Genomic DNA, 12,479 nt, shown 5'->3' on the forward strand with positions numbered 1-12,479 from the left:
GAACGAACTCTAGTGATTTAAAGTTCCTAGCAATCTTTTCGCAAGCAGCCCTCGTTTTCCAGGCCTTTTACTCAGGGGTCGGCAAAGTTTTGTGGCTCGGGCCGGTTCACGGTCCCGCAGACACAGCAGTGGGCCTGAGTGCGCACGCATGCATGTGCAAACGCTATTTCCGGCGCGGAGGAGGCGTTCACAGCTTCGCATTGATTGCAGGAGCTTCCTGCAGCCAATGGAAAGCCGGCCAGCATTGGGGAAGGCGGTCCCCACTCTGGTCTGCGCCAGTTTAGTGGTGCAGTGGGGGTCCATGGGCCGGTTAAACGACCCCCATGGGCCGCTTTAGGCCCAAGGGCCTTAGGTTGCCAACCCCTGCTTTTACTGCAGGATCATGTGACTTCTCTAGAGCAAGTGGCTCCAGTGATGTAAACGGTTTTAAGTCTTCAAACCCTGTTACAGTCCAGGTCTCTTTTAACAAGAGCTGACGTTTTGGAAACTGCAGCTGGCTCAGAACCGGACAGCTTTTTTGTACCTATATTTGAGATCCTATTTTGATTTATGTGGAAAATCTTCAAATTGGCTGTGTATTTTTTTTTTATGTGTTATTCGTTGTATATGACTACTTTTGTTATGTTGCAGCTATGTATTTTTTTTCATGTCCTAAGCCAGGGGCCGGCAACGTGGGGCCCACAGGCAGGATGCGGCCCATGAAGACTGTTTCACCAGCCCACGAGCCGCCCCCAAACTGAGCGGCTTGCTCGGCGAGTCCCCTGCACGCTGTGCTAAACCGGCACAGTGCAGTGACATGCCAAACGGTGCCAAAAACTGCGTTTGCACACGTGCAGATACCGGAAATCGCTTACTATTATTATGACACAAAAGCAATGATTATGAATTCAGAGCAGCAGCAATTATAATCTTGAGTGTGCTTTTAATAGAGAAGTTATGGTAGCCTGTTATTTTATGATTTTGCAGAAATAGCCCTTCGGCCAGTCACTGTTTCTCAGCCTTGCCTACCTTACAGGGCTGTTGTGCGATTAATGTGTTAAAAATCCTGCAAGTCACATTTGCTCCTTGGAGAAAAGGGTGAGCTATCAATGCAATAACGGCGCTCTCCAGCATTTCCTGGAAGAAAGGGAGCAGATGCGCAGTGACTCCCGCATCCGCTCACCTGGGCGGCAGGTGAGAGGCCTGGGAAGCCACCTATTCGAGTTCCCCCTTCGGACCTGACCCACCGGGAGCGTCAGGCTGGCTACCACCCGGCTTTCGCGCTATCCAAACGGCGAAGGAAGGGCGCTCTGCACATGCTCAGAGGCACTCCTGCCACTCCACACCTCCCCATTCCTTTCCGCTGCGCTCTGCCCTGAATCCGAATCCTAGCCCAGATTAAACTCCAGCAAAAATAACGCTAACAATAATCAAAGCGGTTCAAAGAAAAGCGCGTGGCGAAGCCTTCGATCCGGCGAAGGAGCGCGCAAAACGGAGCGCAGCCTGAACTTTTTCACGTGCGAAGCCCTTAAAAACACCCCCACCCACCCCCCAAAATACTACTCCGCTCTGCAACTTGCGCCGTCGGCGGATGCAATGCAGATGGCGAGCAGGTTCGATTTTCTGTCTCCCATTTGCAAGCCTCTCTCTCTCTCTCTCTGCTGCTTGAGCGGTTCCTTTGCACGGTGCAGCAGCAGGCGCTGGGTTTTGCAACGCATGCATGCACCCGGGAAAAGGTGTGCATGTGCGCATGCATGCGTGTGCATGAGCTGGGGGTGGGCTGGCAATCCCTACTGCCCGGTCCCGGGAAGAGGGAGGTGGAGAGCGAGCGAGAGAGAGAACGAGAGAGAGAGGAGCGGGAAGGGGGCTGGTTGGTTCGCTCTTGACGCGAGGAAGTGCAAAACAGCAGTTGCTTTAGGAAGTCAATCGCTGGGGCTGGGGGACGCGTGCGCAGTGGAGACCCTGCCAGCCAGTATTTTTTTTCTTCTTCAAAGCTTGCTTTCCAATTCTCTCTTCGCCTCCTTCCCTCCCCCTCCCTTTCCTCAAAGGGTGTCGATTCCGGAGCTTTAAAATAAGAGGCGAGGAAGAAGCGGCCCGGGGGGGGGGGTTGGAAGGCAAGCAAGGCAGGAAGGCACGGATGTGCTCCAGCCGGCTGGGGGAGGCTGCAGGGGCCTCGGATGCACAGAACGTGAGTAACCCCCACTCTCCTTTTTTTTTGCAAAAAATATATATTCTCTTATCTACGGAAAGACAGACCAGCATCCACTCTCCCTGGTCCTCGGCGCGGGTGCAAAAGGGAAGCGATCGGGCCGGGGGTGGGGGGGCAGAGGAGGGGGGTGTTTCCTTGGAGGAGGGGAGGGAAAGAGCGGGATCGGACCAGACCTTGCAAAAGAGAGAGAGAGAGAGAGAGGAAAAGCCCCTCCGCCCCTCCCCGGTCCTCTTCCTGTCTTTGCATCGCGTTGCAAAAAAAAAGAGAGACGAAAAACGGCTTTCCTGAAACTGCCGCGCGGGGAAACGAGAGAGCCTCTTTCTCCCTCCCGTCTTCATAAATGCATCAAGTGTGCCACGGGGGGGGGGGGCAGAGAGATCCAGTTGCAATGGACTGGGAGGAGATGGGCAGCCAGGGTGGGGGCGGAGGGGAAGAAATAAGCCAACACGCACACAGACACCCCAGCTGCTTCGTGCCTGCAAATTGCTGGACTTGGGAGGGAGGCAGGCAAAGCTTGTGGATTTGGAGTGTGTGTGTGGGGGGGGGGGGGGTGGCCGCGTCCCGTTTTGCCAATTGAGCGAGGGTCTCTCTCTCTCTCTCCTCACACCCCGTCCGCTGGGGTGGGGGGGCACATTACATTTAAAAAAAAATAACACCCGCCTTATGGCCCTTTGCTTTTAAAATGAAAGCCATGTGCGGTGGTTTGAGAGAGCGCGCGAGGGAGCCTTCTCTATGCGTGGCTTTTGCTCGGAAGGGGATCCGGAATAGGAGTTTGCCTCGCTTGCAACGCATTCGGTTGCCAGCTCCGGGTGGGGTGGGGGCTTCCCTTTTGGAAGGAGCAGCCAGGGCAGGAGGCTGGCGCGCGCCCTCCGGCTTCCTCCTCCGTGACCCGGGGATTTGCCGGGCGTGTCGCGTGGCGAGTGATGCCCGTCAGCCCTTGCACGAGTTGCTCGGAGCAATATAAATTAATGCATGCATATATATGTGTGTGTGTGTGCGCGCGCGCGCGCATATATATATATATGCATTTATATATATTTTATTTATATATATATGTGCATTAAAAAAAATCAGGGTTGCGTTGGAAAGCTCCTTCAAGAGGGCGCTCCCAGCAACCCGGCTGGGCTGCAGTCCCTTCCTAGCTTGCATGCATGCCTGTCTGCATTGCAAGAGTGTTCCCCCACCCCGCCCGCTCTGCTGCATCCTCGGGGCCCCCCCGCCGCCCGACGGTGGAGGGAAGGGAGACGCAGGGGTTTTCCCTTTCCAGAGTCTGCGGTGGGGGTTTCCCCTCCTCCACCTCTTCCTCCCTGCAAATATCCTCTCTTTCCCTCTCTCCAATTCCTCTCCCCCCCCTCCCCATTTTTCAGCCCCACCCTGTAGAGCTGGCATCCTCTGCCGGAGCAAGGGGAACCCCTGCTTTTGCACCGAGAGAGACAGCCCGCAGCAGAGATCTCCCCCTTTTCTGGAGCAAGGAAATAGGACGTGGGGGGGGGTATTCGGGTGTGGGATTTCCCTGTCTTTTAATTCCGGGGCTTCCCAGCGGAGAGGAAACCCGGCCTCGCCTAAGGAAGGGAAGTGCGTTTTGCATGGCACCCCCACCGCATTACCTTCGAAAGCCCAGTCTAGTGGTGGCTCTTCTCCGGCATCCATGCTCTCTCTCGCATGCAGAAATCCCAGCTGAACCCGTGGCGGAGGCATCCCGAGAAATGGGGGCAGGAGATCTGTACCTTGGTGAAGGACAGCTGCCAGTTAGAATAGACGGGCCACTGGACAGGAGGAGCCAGAGGGATCTGCTTCAGTTACAAGGGACGTGTTTTGTTTGTTTTTTAACGGCTGCCTGGCTGAAAGTACCGTGGCGATATGCGTAATTTTGGCCGTGCTCGGATTCGATCTCATGACAGCCCTGTGATGGAGGTCATCCCTAGCTCCCGCGTTGCAGATTTTGGAAAGGGGAAAAAAGGAGAAGCAAAGGGTGCGAAAGAGCTCAAAGGCTAGGGAGGGATCTGAAGCCTGGCTTGGATTTTTATATTCATTTTATTGCTTTTTTATCTGACATGGTTCTCCCTTTCCTCATCCAATCCTGTGGGGTAGTTAAGGATCAGAGGCAGTGGCTGACCCATTGAGCTTTGTGAATGGGTCAGGATTTGAACCCAGGTCTTGGTTTGGTTATGCTGTCCTCCTGGTAGAACGCTGAGTTTCCTGCAGAATGTTCAATCTTTGTCGATACTGCCTCCTCTCTGACTTTGAGAGGCAGTGTGGTCTAGTGGTCAGAGTGTCGGACTAGGTCCTTGGGAGGCCAGGGTTTGAATCCCCACTTGGTCTCGAAACTCACTGGGTGACCTTGGGAGCTGGTCACTCCTCGTTAGAAACTCAGATATATAAGCTTAGGCGCCAAATGGCTCCTTAAACCAGGGTTATAGTCGCCCAAACAGAACGCCTTGTTGCCATTTTGGTGCCGGGCAGCTCAAAAGTCGTATGTTTCAACGCAAGTTTTTGGTTCCTGGAATTCGTTCTGATTGTGCAGATAAAATATGATGGGTGGGATTCCATAGGGTGTGTTGTTAGTGTGTGAGAACAGTCACGTTTGGTTCGAGGATGCCCGGGCACGTACCTCCAGATGGTGGAGATTTCAGTCACCGTTCTTAGCACCCAGGCATCTTCACTTGGTCACAGGTGGCCGTAAAGGTAAAGGGACCCCTGACCATTAGGTCCAGTTGTGACCGACTCTGGGGTTGCGGCGCTCATCTCGCTTTATTGGTCAAGGGAGCCGGCGTTTGTCCACAGACAGCTTCTGGGTCATGTGGCCAGCATGACTAAGCCACTTCTGGCGAACCAGAGCAGTGCACGGAAATGCCATTTACCTTCCCGCTATAAAGCGGTACTTATCTACTTGCACTTTGACGTGCTTTCGCACTGCTAGGTTGGCAGGAGCAGGGACCGAACAACGGGAGCTCACCCCGTCGCGGGGATTCGAACCGCCGACCTTCTGATCGGCAAGTCCTAGGCTTTGTGGTTTGATCCACAGCGCCACCCACGTCCCGGGTGCAAAATGCCCCTGGCAAATTTTGAAATGCTGAAGTCGCTGCCTCTCAGTCTAACCGACCTCGCAGGCCTGTTGTAGGGATTAAATGAGTAGGGATAGTAGCATGTTTGCCACCATGAACTGCTTGGCAGGAAAACGTGAGATGCAAATGCAATTAACAACAAATATCTCCAGTTAAAGATGAGGAAACGTCTTTCTGCCAGTCAGAGAGGTCGGGCAGACCAGTGGTCTCTGCCTAAGGCATCTTTCTGTTTTTCTGTAACTTTTTTGTTGTTGAATTCAGGAGGAATTGGTGGAAATGGGTGCAGCATGCACTTCCAAGTGCCTGTGTGAATTGCGATTTGTCTCATCCAGCGCACTTTGGGGATATCTTAAGCCCAGTGGCTGTACCTCTCGATCTGGATGGGGGGGCCGTTCAGATTGCAAAAACAACAACGGCGGTGGCTCCCTCCTTTTGTTTTGCTTTCCTGGCACGGGCGACGCGCAGCTGCGGTTTTGCAAAACGAAGAAACGTCAAAATGGGAAAGATGCGAGAGTCAATTAAAAGATCATTTATAAAACCACAAATTTAGAAAAAGGACTCCCACACTCGCTGCTTGGAGCCTAAGCTGCTCTCAGCTAGTGCCGACGAAGGAGAAGGCGGTGGCACAATTTGCCAGGCAGGTGGTGTCTGCCCCCCAGCAGGGGACCTGTGCGACATGCAGGTGTCTCTGTGCATGCCCAGCACCCAAATGTGGAAGGGAACCCCAGAGGTCATGGCAAGACCCCTTGAGAAACTAATACCCATCCAGCCCACCCTCTCAGATTGGCTCCTGCAGGCCTCTAATTCTCCAGACTATCTTCCTCAACATGGCAGCACCCAGATATTTTGTACTACAGCTCCCAGTAGCATCAGCCAGTTGCACTCCAAAACACCTGGGAGAGGGTGCGGCAAGTTGGCGAAGGCAGCTGCAAACCCTTTTTGCATTTGTATGAATTAAGGCTTTTGGTGTGGCAGAACTTTGGAACTCCCTGCCTGTTGATATAAAGGCAGGTGCATTCACCGTACTTTTCTCGGCAGCTGCTACAAATAATAAGGATGATAATTTATTATTTGTACCCTGCCCATGTGGCTGGGTTTCCCCAGGCACTCTGGGTGGCTTCCACAAAGACCAAAAATACACTAAGATGTCACACATTAAAAACTTCCCTGAACAGGGCTGCCTTAAGATGTCTTCTGAATGTCAGGTAATTGTTTATCTCTTTGACATCTGATGAGAGGGCGTTCCAAAGGAGGGCGCCACTACCGAGAAGGCCCTCTGCCTGGTTCCCTGTAGCTTTGCTTCTTGCAATGAGGGAACCGCCAGAAGGCCCTCGGCACTGGACCTTGGTGCCTGGGCAGAATGATGGGGGTGGAGACGCTCCTTCAGGTATACTGGGCCGAGGCCGTTTAGGGCTTTAAAGGTCAACACAAACGTTTTTGTGTGCGCATTCTTCTTATTGGTGATTTTATTCGTTTTAATCGTTTTTTGCAAACTGCTTTGAGGTTTTGTTTTGTTTTTTGCAATCAAGTAGTCAGTCAATGTTACGAAATAAATTAAAATAAATCGATTATTGGGAGCTGCTTGATGCTGACCCATTTAGCTAACTATGGTCCACACTCCACTGGCTGGCAGTGGCTCTGCAGGATTGCAGCAGGAGTTTTCCCCAGCTAACAAAATGAATTTAAACAGGGACAAATGTCAGGTTCTGCACTTAGGCAGGAAGAACCAGCTGCACAAATATAAGATGGGGGACACCTGGCTTGCTGGTAGTACATGTGAAAAGGATCTAGGGGTCTTGGTGGACCACAAGCTGAACATGAGTCAACAGTATGATGCATTATTTTGGTAAAGGTAAAGGACCCCTGACAGTTAAGTCCAGTCATGAACAACTCTGGGGTTGCGGCGCTCATCTCACTTTACAGGCCGAGGGAGCCGGCGTACAGCTTCCGGGTCATGTGGCCAGCATGACTAAGCTGCTTCTGGCAAACCAGAGCAGCGCACGGAAACACCATTTACCTTCCCGCCGGAGCGGTACCTATTTATCTACTTGCACTTTTGGCGTGCTCTCAAACTGCTAGGTTGGCAGGAGCAGGGACCGAACAACGGGAGCTCACCCCGTCGCAGGGATTCGAACCGCCGACCTTCTGATTGGCAAGCCCAAGAGGCTCAGTGGTTTAGACCACAGCGCCACCCGCGTCCCGCATTATTTTGAGCGATGAGTTAATTTTGTTTTTGAGAGAGAGAGATTATTCCCTTCTTTTCTTTTGATAGAAAAGTTGTTTCTGTGCAAGATTGTTTAAAAGGCAGGTCCCTGCCCCAGAGAGCCTACAATTGAAGACCTGGCTTTGGGGAGCCTAAAGGGAAGGGGATGGAAGAGAGAAGGGTGAATGGGAAAGATATGTATCCTGTTCATTTACACTTACTTAGGCTTCGTTTCTGTAATGCCCTGTACTCATAGCATGCAGCACTGTTTCCATTCTGCTGCGGTTCACCTTCTTCCATAAACATCACTTTTTGTCTCATTTTATCTGCCTTGGCAAAACTGTGTAATTCGGATAAGTTACGTTATCCCACCCCATTCATTTGCAAAAGCAGGTGGGAGGCGAACGTGACTGTTTGCCAACTGAAAGCAACTGGGACAACAGCAAATCCTGATCATATTGTCCAGGTGGATTTCTACTCTGGACATGGGACGGGTATGCCGGCTATGGCAGATTGCACCCCTGTTTCCATTCCTGTTTGAATTCTCCAGCATGCTGTCCCTAGTGAGGACTAAGGGGCTGTGCCAAAAGCTTTATAGGAAGAGTGGCTCTTGGGATGTAAGGATGGAGAGAGAAATGGAGGACGAGGCCTAGGACCCACGTACCTATGGGACCGCGTCTCCTGGTATGCCCCGCGGAGGACCTTAAGGTCCACAAATGACAACATTTTGGAGGTTGCAAGGTGGTTAGATTGGTCTCAACTAGGGCCAGGGCCTTTTCAGCACTGGCCCCGACTTGGTGGAACGCTCTGTCACAAGAGACTAGGGCCCTGCGGGACTTGACATCTTTCCACAGGGCCTGCAAGACAGAGCAAGACCACTTGGCCTTTGGTTTGGACTCAGTCTGGCCCTTATGTTACCCTCCCCTTATGGTTTTGATCTATGGGCTACTTTTAAAATGAGGCTCATTTTAAATTGCATTTTAACCTGTATTCCCCCCCCCCCCATTATGTTTTTACTGTAATTTTAACAGTGTTAGCTGCCCTGAGCCCGGCTCTGGCTGGGGAGGACGGGGTATAAATAAAATTTATTATTATTATTAGAATTAAGGCTAAGGGGACATGAAGCCAGTGTAGGGGTTCAGTGAGATGTAGGGGTGCAGCTTTTCTGTGACTGAGCTACACAAAGGGCTGCAGCACAGTGGTTAATGCAGCTGGTGTTTAGTAGCATTGTCGCTTCCATCGTCATCATCAATATCATCATCATCATCATTCCCTGGGCAGTTCACAACATAAAAGTACAAAAGGAAAATCCAGGATAGCTCAGTCGGTAGAGCAAGAGATCCTTAATCTCAAGGACATGGGTTCGATCCCCGCCCTGGGCAAAACATTCCTGCATTGCAGGGGGTTGGACTAGATGAACTTTTGCGGGGGGGGGGTCCTTTCCAAATCTGCAAGTGTATCTATAAAGCACAAAAGACATTGGCGGTTGAATCTTCATACCACACTTCAGTAAAGTCTTGCCTTAAAAAGCATTTCATTCATTCAGAGAACGTAAACGTAGCTGTTCAGCCCCTGCCAGTGCTCACCCAAATTTCCCTATTTTTTTTTTCTTAGTTGGGAAAATTGAAGGAGAAAGGGGGACCTGCTTTCCCCCTCCCTCCAGTTTCCTGGGCTCACAGACTTCTAGGTGGAAGAGGTGAATTGGCTCCTGCTAGATAAGGACTACCTGAAACCTTGCAGAAATACTGGAAAGCACTTTTCGGTGCATACGGCGATGGGAAGAAGCACATTCCCCGGAACGTGCCACAGTGGCTCCTGTCACGGTCGCTGCAGCCTGTAGATGTTGTATGATTGGGGGTGAAGGTGAGTCTCCTCTAGGGAACCGTGAACCTGTCTGGGAAGGAAACAGTTTTCCTTAAGCAGCTCTGCAGAGCCTTCCAAGAGACCTTGGCAGACATCAGGTTGTTTAAAGAGGCCGCTGGCAGATTCTGATGTTTGGCTACTCTTCATTTCCCCTCCAGACTCAGTACCGTATCCGCACACACCAAAACAGACCAGATCTCCTTGTTTCCCGGACACCTAGGGTTCCTTGAACTCCGCTGGCCAGATGGCGTAGATCTGGAGTTCCCCTTGTGCTTGAAAAATTGTTGCATTTATTTTACAGTGGTACCTTGGTTCTCAAACTTAGTCCGTTCCGAAACCAGAGCGTTCCAAAACCAATACATGCTTTGAAAAAGTAATGCAAAACGGATTAATCTGTTATAGACTTTTAAAAACAACCCCTAAAACGGCAATTTAACATGAATTTTACTATCTAATGATACCATCGATCCATAAAATGAAAGCAGTAATCAATGTACTGTACTATAAAATAAATAAAACAGTATTGTAGAGGATAATTTTTTAAAGAAATCTTACCTGCACTGATGATAGTCATTGTTTGGATGGGGGGGGCTTTTATCCATTTCTGCAGTCAATCAATCAGTCAGTATCTGAACTGGGATCCACACAGTAACAAAAACAGATTAACTGAAAAAGCCTCAAAACAAAAAAACGCAAAATAAATAGCAAAAACAAAAGCACCAAATATAAGCTCCAAATATCACCTCAGAACACTGCAATCGGAAAAGGAAGGCTTGAATTGCAATGGGGCTGGGGGATGGACGCAGATTAGCAGCGCAACAGGAAACACAGGGGGACTCAAAACGGAGCATTTTCGGCTTCCCAAAAAAAGTTCGAAAACCGGAACACCTACTTCCGGTTTTGCAGCGTTCAGGTTCAAAGTTGTTCATGAACTAAGCTGTTCGAAAACCAAGGTACCACTGTATTTGGTTTTTCGGCATCTGTCTATCTCGGGAGAGACAGTGGAAGAGCGTGCCATCGGGGGGGGGGGGAGTCTAGCCGTTGGGGAGTTGCAGCGCCTGCTGTGGCTATAGAGACTGATAGGGGAGAGACATGTTTTGTTGCAGCTGGGGCAGAGGAAGGTGTCTTGCTGGGCTGCTGCAGATGCACCACGGTGTTTCTTTTATATTTATTGCATTTATATTCTACTTTTCCCCCCTCCAAGGAGCATACACGGTTCTCCCTCTCCTCATTTAATTCCCACAAAGATCCTGTGAGGTAGGTTAGGCTGAGAGGCAGCAACTAAACCGAAGTCACATGTTGAGCTTCGTGGCCAAGTGGGGATCTGAACCCAGGTTCCAGTCTGTCACTCTAACCGCTATGCCGCACCGTCTCACTGCCATGATGTTTGTAACAAGGTCCATCCTCTTCCATATACTCCTGTCTGATCACCTGAAGAAGCCTTCCTGGTTGTTCCACAGTTAATTCACTTTCGTATCATTTCTTTGTGACGTGAGGCTTTTAGCACAGTTATTTGAAATCCAGCTCCGAGGGCCTTCTGGCGGTTCCCTCATTGCGAGAAGTGAAATTACAGGGAACCAGGCCTTCTCGGTAGTGGCACCCTTCAGATGTCAAGGAAATAACTATCTGACTTTTAGAAGACATCTGAAGGCAGCCTGTCTAGGGGAGTTTTTAATGTTTGATGTTTTATCATGTTTTTAATATTCTGTTGGGAGCCGCCCAGAGTGGCTGGGGAAACCCAACCAGATGGGTGGGGTATAAATATATTATTATTATTATTATTATTATTATTATTATTATTATTAAGTAGTGTTCCTATTAAAATCAGACAGGCACCTACAATTCTGGTTGTTTGTCGTCTGCTGAAAAATTATTTGTTTTGCCAAGCGTTTTTGGAGAATTAATTTGATAGTTTGTCATTTGTTCTGTATTTTATGATCTTAAAATTTTTCTCAGGTGTGTGTGTATATATATATATATATATATATATATATATATATATATATATATACACATACATACATACATACATACATACGTATATACATACATACACAGTGGTACCTCAGGTTAAGTACTTAATTAGTTCCGGAGGTCCATTCTTAACCTGAAACTGTTGTTAACCTGAAGCACCACTTTAGCTAATGGGGCCTCCTGCTGCTGCTGCGCTGCAGTCGTGCGATTTCTGTTCTCATCCGGAAGCAAAGTTCTTAACCTGAGGCACTATTTCTGGGTTAGCAGAGTCTGTAACCTGAAGCGTATGTAACCTGAAGCGTAGCCCGAGGTACCACTGCGCATATATATATATAATATAGATATAGATATATAGACACACGCACGCACGCACACACATCTATCTTAGAGTGCTTGCAAAGGATATAAGGAAATATTTGTCTCTCTCGGATGGTTTTGTCTGCCTGTGAAAGTGATCCGCCAAATATTAGGAGAGAGCATCCTCTTGTCTGGTCAACTTTTCGGCCTCTGGGCAGTCTCAAAAAATATAATAAAAATAAAAAAGAGGTTGTAACCAGAGACTTGAAAGGGATTTGCTGTCCCACTCTCAACTCTTTCTGCTGCTTTTCCTTACTTGTGTTCTCAAGGCATTTTCAGGTGCATAACTAGGAGATGTCCGAAGGCATGCGTTCGCAAAATGGGAACGGTCAAGACTGCAGTCTTGAAATCTTGTCTCCTCCTTGATAGCCAAAGTGGAAATTCCATGCACAGGGGTTGTGTCTCGCTGAATGGCACAAAATTTGGGGGCAAGGCAGGTTGTGTGCTTTCTCGCCTCCCTTTTTTTCCTCTGGGGCGTTTCGCTGGCAGCTGTTGGGAGCAGAGAGCCCTGGTCAAAACAGAAACGGTCAGCGAGGCAATTTCCACGATTGTGCATGTGGAAAACGTGGGGAGCCAAAGTGCGGCACTGTGTACACAAAGCACCGCAGTTGTGAGAGCGAAAGAGGAAATGTGTGCTGTGCTATTGAATCAGCACCTTAGGAAGGTGTGGAGCGATGGAGAAAGATGAGAAGTTAGGCCGTGTTGAATTTTCCAATTTCCAAGAACGAGGTGTGCTAAAAAGTTGTGATATGACCTTGGAATTCAAAAGATACTTTGGTTAAGTTAACATAATTTAGTTTTGCTTGGTAAGTAACGCATTCACTCAAAT

The 12,479-nt window shown here is 49.5% G+C and overlaps 1 protein-coding gene across 2 annotated transcripts in view; it reads left to right on the top strand.

The window, feature by feature from the left end:
* The first annotated feature begins 1,863 nt into the window (after positions 1-1,863).
* Positions 1,864-12,479, top strand: part of RGS19 (regulator of G protein signaling 19) — a 57,635-nt gene continuing 47,019 nt past the window's right edge. Inside the window, exon 1 of one of the 2 annotated variants that reach the window (XM_053394518.1) lies at positions 1,864-2,167. The gene's annotated coding sequence lies outside the window, so the exon portion shown is untranslated. The remainder of the gene's footprint in view (positions 2,168-12,479) is intronic. The other variant, XM_053394522.1, reaches the window with a different exon arrangement.

The sequence above is a fragment of the Podarcis raffonei genome, chromosome 6 (assembly GCF_027172205.1).
Source record: "Podarcis raffonei isolate rPodRaf1 chromosome 6, rPodRaf1.pri, whole genome shotgun sequence".
In the NCBI taxonomy this organism is placed as follows: Eukaryota; Metazoa; Chordata; class Lepidosauria; order Squamata; family Lacertidae; genus Podarcis; species Podarcis raffonei.